The following is an 8,219-nucleotide window of genomic DNA, read 5'->3' on the forward strand; positions in this document are numbered from 1 at the left end:
CACAAGATCAGCCCAGGTAAATGCTCGGCCCATATTTACACAGACCTAAACCTACTCACTTGCTGCTGGTTACAATATATATGGATCGAAACCATCCTCTGCTAATTGCAATGCTTTAGATCAGCATGAAGTCTGTATCCTTTCTATCGCTATATCTCTGTTGCCACAAGTGTCTAAAGTGAAATGTCTCCACCTGCTAAAGGCTCCACCCTTAATGACATGACGTTACTCATTCTGACAATCCCTTTTGATCACATCAAGTGATTTGTTATGTACCTATCACAAACACTTTCACCTGCTCCACTGTTTTTGGACAATTCATTTGCAATCAAAAAATGTATGTCCTACTGTTTTTGGAACAATACTTGGTAGTGGGAGGGGTAATGGCTCTTTACAGTGAATATGCAAAAGGAGATGTTCACAAGATCAGCCCAGGTAAATGCTCGGCCCATATTTACACAGACCTAAACCTACTCACTTGCTGCTGGTTACAATATTCTAAAATAAGTAATGCCAGAGAAATAAGACAAAGAGTGAAGGGTGTTGATTTTCCAACCCTTGCACCTAAAAAGATGAGCAGAGTGGCGCAGCGGAAGTGTGCTGGGCCCATAACCCAGAGGTCGATGGATTGAAACCATCCTCTGCTAATTGCAATGCTTTAGATCAGCATGAAGTCTGTATCCTTTCTATCGCTATATCTCTGTTGCCACAAGTGTCTAAAGTGAAATGTCTCCACCTGCTGAAGGCTCCACCCTTAATGACATGACGTTACTCATTCTGACAATCCCTTTTGATCACATCAAGTGATTTTTTATGTACCTATCACAAACACTTTCACCTGCTCCATTGTTTTTGGACAATTCATTTGCAATCAAAAAATGTATGTCCTACTGTTTTTGGAACAATACTTGGTAGTGGGAGGGGTAATGGCTCTTTACAGTGAATATGCAAAAGGAGATGTTCACAAGATCAGCCCAGGTAAATGCTCGGCCCATATTTACACAGACCTAAACCTACTCACTTGCTGCTGGTTACAATATTCTAAAATAAATAATGCCAGAGAAATAAGACAAAGAGTGAAGGGTGTTGTTTTTCAAACCCTTTCACCTAAAGAGACGAGCAGAGTGGCGCAGCGGAAGCGTGCTGGGCCCATAACCCAGAGGTCGATGGATCGAAAACATCCTCTGCTATTTGCAATGCTTTAGATCAGCATGATGTCTGTATCCTTTCTATCGCTATATCTCTGTTGCCACAAGTGTCTAAAGTGGAATGTCTCCACCTGCTAAGGCTCCACCCTTAATGACATGACGTTACTCATTCTGACAATACCTTTTGATCACATCAAGTGATTTGTTATGTACCTATCACAAATACTTTCACCTGCTCCATTGTTTTTGGACAATTCATTTGCAATCAAAAAATTTATGTCCTACTGTTTTTGGAACAATACTTGGTAGTGGGAGGGAGTAATGGCTCTTTACAGTGAATATGCAAAAGGAGATGTTCACAAGATCAGCCCAGGTAAATGCTCGGCCCATATTTACACAGACCTGCTTGTTACAATATTCTAAAATAAATAATGCCAGAGAAATAAGACAAAGAGTGAAGGGTGTTGATAACATGTATTAATAAAGTATTGGCTCACTGATAACAAGTGTACTCTTAGTTACGGTCCCAGTGTGTGTCACCATGTAGAGAACTGATGCACGCAGGTAGTGTGGCCGAGTGGTCTAAGGCGCTGGATTTAGGCTCCAGTCTCTCTGGAGGCGTGGGTTCAAATCCCACCACTGCCATTTGCGAATGTCACATATCAAGTAAAGCAACTTATCTGATTGCCTGACATACCTACATGTTGCACAGGACTCTTATAACATAGCTTGGTGAAGCAACTAAAATGATAAGTGGCAACTTTGTACACTCCGTGCTGACTCCATCGTTTATATCTGTACTCGCATTGCCCTGTTTTCAACAGACCACACAATCACAAGTGTTCAATGTGAAATACTCATTCATTGCCACAAGTGTCTAATGTCAACTAAACATTTATTATGGACTCGAAAACACTCCTAAACCAGAGGTTGATTAAAAGTATCGTCTGCTAATATAAATGCGTTGGATCGCATTACCATGTTTTTACAAGATTAACAGTCCATTTGCAATCAAAAAATGTATGTCCTACTGTTTTGGGAACAATTGTTGGCAGTGGCAGGGGTAATGGCTCTTTACAGTGAATATGCAAAAGTAGTTGTTCACAGGTTAAGCCCAGGTAAATGCAAGGCCGTTACACATGCACACACAGACCTAATCCCAATTACTTGATGCTGGTTAGAATATCTCTCGCAGATTTCAGCCATAATATTATCTAAGTAGTATGTGTTTCATGATTGTACTTTTGTTTTTTAATGGTAAATGAACATATTTATATGTCTCCACCTGCTAAAGGCTCCACCCTTAATGACATGACGTTACTCATTCTGACAATCCCTTTTGATCACATCAAGTGATTTGTTATGTACCTATCACAAACACTTTCACCTGCTCCACTGTTTTTGGACAATTCATTTGCAATCAAAAAATGTATGTCCTACTGTTTTTGGAACAATACTTGGTAGTGGGAGGGGTAATGGCTTTTTACAGTGAATATGCAAAAGGAGATGTTCACAAGATCAGCCCAGGTAAATGCTCGGCCCATATTTACACAGACCTAAACCTACTCACTTGCTGCTGGTTACAACATTCTAAAATAAATAATGCCAGAGAAATAAGACAAAGAGTGAAGGGTGTTGATTTTCCAACCCTTGCACCTAAAAAGACGAGCAGAGTGGCGCAGCGGAAGCGTGCTGGGCCCATAACCCAGAGGTCGATGGATCGAAACCATCCTCTGCTAATTGCAATGCTTTAGATCAGCATGAAGTCTGTATCCTTTCTATCGCTATATCTCTCTTGCCACAAGTGTCTAAAGTGAAATGTCTCCACCTGCTGAAGGCTCCACCCTTAATGACATGACGTTACTCATTCTGACAATCGCTTTTGATCACATCAAGTGATTTTTTATGTACCTATCACAAACACTTTCACCTGCTCCACTGTTTTTGGACAATTCATTTGCAATCAAAAAATGTATGTCCTACTGTTTTTGGAACAATACTTGGTAGTGGGAGGGGTAATGGCTCTTTACAGTGAATATGCAAAAGGAGATGTTCACAAGATCAGCCCAGGTAAATGCTCGGCCCATATTTACACAGACCTAAACCTACTCACTTGCTGCTGGTTACAATATATATGGATCGAAACCATCCTCTGCTAATTGCAATGCTTTAGATCAGCATGAAGTCTGTATCCTTTCTATCGCTATATCTCTGTTGCCACAAGTGTCTAAAGTGAAATGTCTCCACCTGCTAAAGGCTCCACCCTTAATGACATGACGTTACTCATTCTGACAATACCTTTTGATCACATCAAGTGATTTGTTATGTACCTATCACAAACACTTTCACCTGCTCCACTGTTTTTGGACAATTCATTTGCAATCAAAAAATGTATGTCCTACTGTTTTTGGAACAATACTTGGTAGTGGGAGGGGTAATGGCTCTTTACAGTGAATATGCAAAAGGAGATGTTCACAAGATCAGCCCAGGTAAATGCTCGGCCCATATTTACACAGACCTAAACCTACTCACTTGCTGCTGGTTACAATATTCTAAAATAAGTAATGCCAGAGAAATAAGACAAAGAGTGAAGGGTGTTGATTTTCCAACCCTTGCACCTAAAAAGACGAGCAGAGTGGCGCAGCGGAAGCGTGCTGGGCCCATAACCCAGAGGTCGATGGATTGAAACCATCCTCTGCTAATTGCAATGCTTTAGATCAGCATGAAGTCTGTATCCTTTCTATCGCTATATCTCTGTTGCCACAAGTGTCTAAAGTGAAATGTCTCCACCTGCTGAAGGCTCCACCCTTAATGACATGACGTTACTCATTCTGACAATCCCTTTTGATCGCATCAAGTGATTTTTTTATGTACCTATCACAAACACTTTCACCTGCTCCACTGTTTTTGGACAATTCATTTGCAATCAAAAAATGTATGTCCTACTGTTTTGGGAACAATTGTTGGCAGTGGCAGGGGTAATGGCTCTTTACAGTGAATATGCAAAAGTAGTTGTTCACAGGTTAAGCCCAGGTAAATGCAAGGCCGTTACACATGCACACACAGACCTAATCCCAATTACTTGATGCTGGTTAGAATATCTCTCGCAGATTTCAGCCATAATATTATCTAAGTAGTATGTGTTTCATGATTGTACTTTTGTTTTTTAATGGTAAATGAACATATTTATATGTCTCCACCTGCTGAAGGCTCCACCCTTAATGACATGACGTTAATCATTTTGACAATCCCTTTTGATCACATCAAGTGATTTGTTATGTACCTATCACAAACACTTTCACCTGCTCCACTGTTTTTGGACAATTCATTTGCAATCAAAAAATGTATGTCCTACTGTTTTGGGAACAATTGTTGGCAATGGCAGGGGTAATGGCTCTTTACAGTGAATATGCAAAAGTAGTTGTTCACAGGTTAAGCCCAGGTAAATGCAAGGCCGTTACACATGCACACACAGACCTAATCCCAATTACTTGATGCTGGTTAGAATATCTCTCGCAGTGTCTAAAGTGAAATGTCTCCACCTGCTAAAGGCTCCACCCTTAATGACATGACGTTACTCATTCTGACAATCCCTTTTGATCACATCAAGTGATTTGTTATGTACCTATCACAAACACTTTCACCTGCTCCATTGTTTTTGGACAATTCATTTGCAATCAAAAAATGTATGTCCTACTGTTTTTGGAACAATACTTGGTAGTGGGAGGGGTAATGGCTCTTTACAGTGAATATGCAAAAGGAGATGTTCACAAGATCAGCCCAGGTAAATGCTCGGCCCATATTTACACAGACCTAAACCTACTCACTTGCTGCTGGTTACAATATTCTAAAATAAGTAATGCCAGAGAAATAAGACAAAGAGTGAAGGGTGTTGATTTTCCAACCCTTGCACCTAAAAAGATGAGCAGAGTGGCGCAGCGGAAGCGTGCTGGGCCCATAACCCAGAGGTCGATGGATTGAAACCATCCTCTGCTAATTGCAATGCTTTAGATCAGCATGAAGTCTGTATCCTTTCTATCGCTATATCTCTGTTGCCACAAGTGTCTAAAGTGAAATGTCTCCACCTGCTGAAGGCTCCACCCTTAATGACATGACGTTACTCATTCTGACAATCCCTTTTGATCACATCAAGTGATTTGTTATGTACCTATCACAAACACTTTCACCTGCTCCACTGTTTTTGGACAATTCATTTGCAATCAAAAAATGTATGTCCTACTGTTTTGGGAACAATTGTTGGCAGTGGCAGGGGTAATGGCTCTTTACAGTGAATATGCAAAAGTAGTTGTTCACAGGTTAAGCCCAGGTAAATGCAAGGCCGTTACACATGCACACACAGACCTAATCCCAATTACTTGATGCTGGTTAGAATATCTCTCGCAGATTTCAGCCATAATATTATCTAAGTAGTATGTGTTTCATGATTGTACTTTTGTTTTTTAATGGTAAATGAACATATTTATATGTCTCCACCTGCTGAAGGCTCCACCCTTAATGACATGACGTTACTCATTCTGACAATCCCTTTTGATCACATCAAGTTTTAGAACTGTGCTGAATTTGGGTAATGGCTCTTTACAGTGAATATGCAAAAGGAGATGTTCACAACATCAGCCCAGGTAAATGCTCGGCCCATATTTACACAGACCTGAATCTACTCACTTGCTGCTGGTTACAATATATATGGATCGAAACCATCCTCTGCTAATTGCAATGCTTTAGATCAGCATGAAGTCTGTATCCTTTCTATCGCTATATCTCTGTTGCCACAAGTGTCTAAAGTGAAATGTCTCCACCTGCTAAAGGCTCCACCCTTAATGACATGACGTTACTCATTCTGACAATCCCTTTTGATCACATCAAGTGATTTGTTATGTACCTATCACAAACACTTTCACCTGCTCCATTGTTTTTGGACAATTCATTTGCAATCAAAAAATGTATGTCCTACTGTTTTTGGAACAATACTTGGTAGTGGGAGGGGTAATGGCTCTTTACAGTGAATATGCAAAAGGAGATGTTCACAAGATCAGCCCAGGTAAATGCTCGGCCCATATTTACACAGACCTAAACCTACTCACTTGCTGCTGGTTACAATATTCTAAAATAAGTAATGCCAGAGAAATAAGACAAAGAGTGAAGGGTGTTGATTTTCCAACCGTTGCACCTAAAAAGACGAGCAGAGTGGCGCAGCGGAAGCGTGCTGGGCCCATAACCCAGAGGTCCATGGATTGAAACCATCCTCTGCTAATTGCAATGCTTTAGATCAGCATGAAGTCTGTATCCTTTCTATCGCTATATCTCTGTTGCCACAAGTGTCTAAAGTGAAATGGCTCCACCCTTAATGACATGACGTTACTCATTCTGACAATCCCTTTTGATCGCATCAAGTGATTTTTTTATGTACCTATCACAAACACTTTCACCTGCTCCACTGTTTTTGGACAATTCATTTGCAATCAAAAAATGTATGTCCTACTGTTTTGGGAACAATTGTTGGCAGTGGCAGGGGTAATGGCTCTTTACAGTGAATATGCAAAAGTAGTTGTTCACAGGTTAAGCCCAGGTAAATGCAAGGCCGTTACACATGCACACACAGACCTAATCCCAATTACTTGATGCTGGTTAGAATATCTCTCGCAGATTTCAGCCATAATATTATCTAAGTAGTATGTGTTTCATGATTGTACTTTTGTTTTTTAATGGTAAATGAACATATTTATATGTCTCCACCTGCTGAAGGCTCCACCCTTAATGACATGACGTTAATCATTTTGACAATCCCTTTTGATCACATCAAGTGATTTGTTATGTACCTATCACAAACACTTTCACCTGCTCCACTGTTTTTGGACAATTCATTTGCAATCAAAAAATGTATGTCCTACTGTTTTGGGAACAATTGTTGGCAATGGCAGGGGTAATGGCTCTTTACAGTGAATATGCAAAAGTAGTTGTTCACAGGTTAAGCCCAGGTAAATGCAAGGCCGTTACACATGCAAACACAGACCTAATCCCAATTACTTGATGCTGGTTAGAATATCTCTCGCAGTGTCTAAAGTGAAATGTCTCCACCTGCTAAAGGCTCCACCCTTAATGACATGACGTTACTCATTCTGACAATCCCTTTTGATCACATCAAGTGATTTGTTATGTACCTATCACAAACACTTTCACCTGCTCCATTGTTTTTGGACAATTCATTTGCAATCAAAAAATGTATGTCCTACTGTTTTTGGAACAATACTTGGTAGTGGGAGGGGTAATGGCTCTTTACAGTGAATATGCAAAAGGAGATGTTCACAAGATCAGCCCAGGTAAATGCTCGGCCCATATTTACACAGACCTACACCTACTCACTTGCTGCTGGTTACAATATTCTAAAATAAATAATGCCAGAGAAATAAGACAAAGAGTGAAGGGTGTTGTTTTTCAAACCCTTTCACCTAAAGAGACGAGCAGAGTGGCGCAGGGGAAGCGTGCTGGGCCCATAACCCAGAGGTCGATGGATCAAAACCATCCTCTGCTATTTGCAATGCTTTAGATCAGCATGATGTCTGTATCCTTTCTATCGCTATATCTCTGTTGCCACAAGTGTCTAAAGTGGAATGTCTCCACCTGCTTAAGGCTCCACCCTTAATGACATGACGTTACTCATTCTGACAATACCTTTTGATCACATCAAGTGATTTGTTATGTACCTATCACAAATACTTTCACCTGCTCCATTGTTTTTGGACAATTCATTTGCAATCAAAAAATTTATGTCCTACTGTTTTTGGAACAATACTTGGTAGTGGGAGGAGTAATGGCTCTTTACAGTGAATATGCAAAAGGAGATGTTCACAAGATCAGCCCAGGTAAATGCTCGGCCCATATTTACACAGACCTGCTTGTTACAATATTCTAAAATAAATAATGCCAGAGAAATAAGACAAAGAGTGAAGGGTGTTGATAACATGTATTAATAAAGTATTGGCTCACTGATAACAAGTGTACTCTTAGTTACGGTCCCAGTGTGTGTCACCATGTAGAGAACTGATGCACGCA

General features: G+C 40.3%; 1 non-coding gene across 1 annotated transcript; it reads left to right on the forward strand.

Moving 5' to 3' along the window:
- The first annotated feature begins 1,711 nt into the window (after nt 1–1,711).
- trnal-uag lies at nt 1,712–1,793 on the forward strand. Its single transcript has one exon. It is a non-coding gene; the product is annotated as a tRNA-Leu (tRNA).
- The last annotated feature ends 6,426 nt before the right edge of the window (nt 1,794–8,219 follow it).

The sequence above is a fragment of the Sander lucioperca genome, chromosome 14 (genome assembly GCF_008315115.2).
Source record: "Sander lucioperca isolate FBNREF2018 chromosome 14, SLUC_FBN_1.2, whole genome shotgun sequence".
Lineage (NCBI taxonomy): Eukaryota > Metazoa > Chordata > Actinopteri > Perciformes > Percidae > Sander > Sander lucioperca.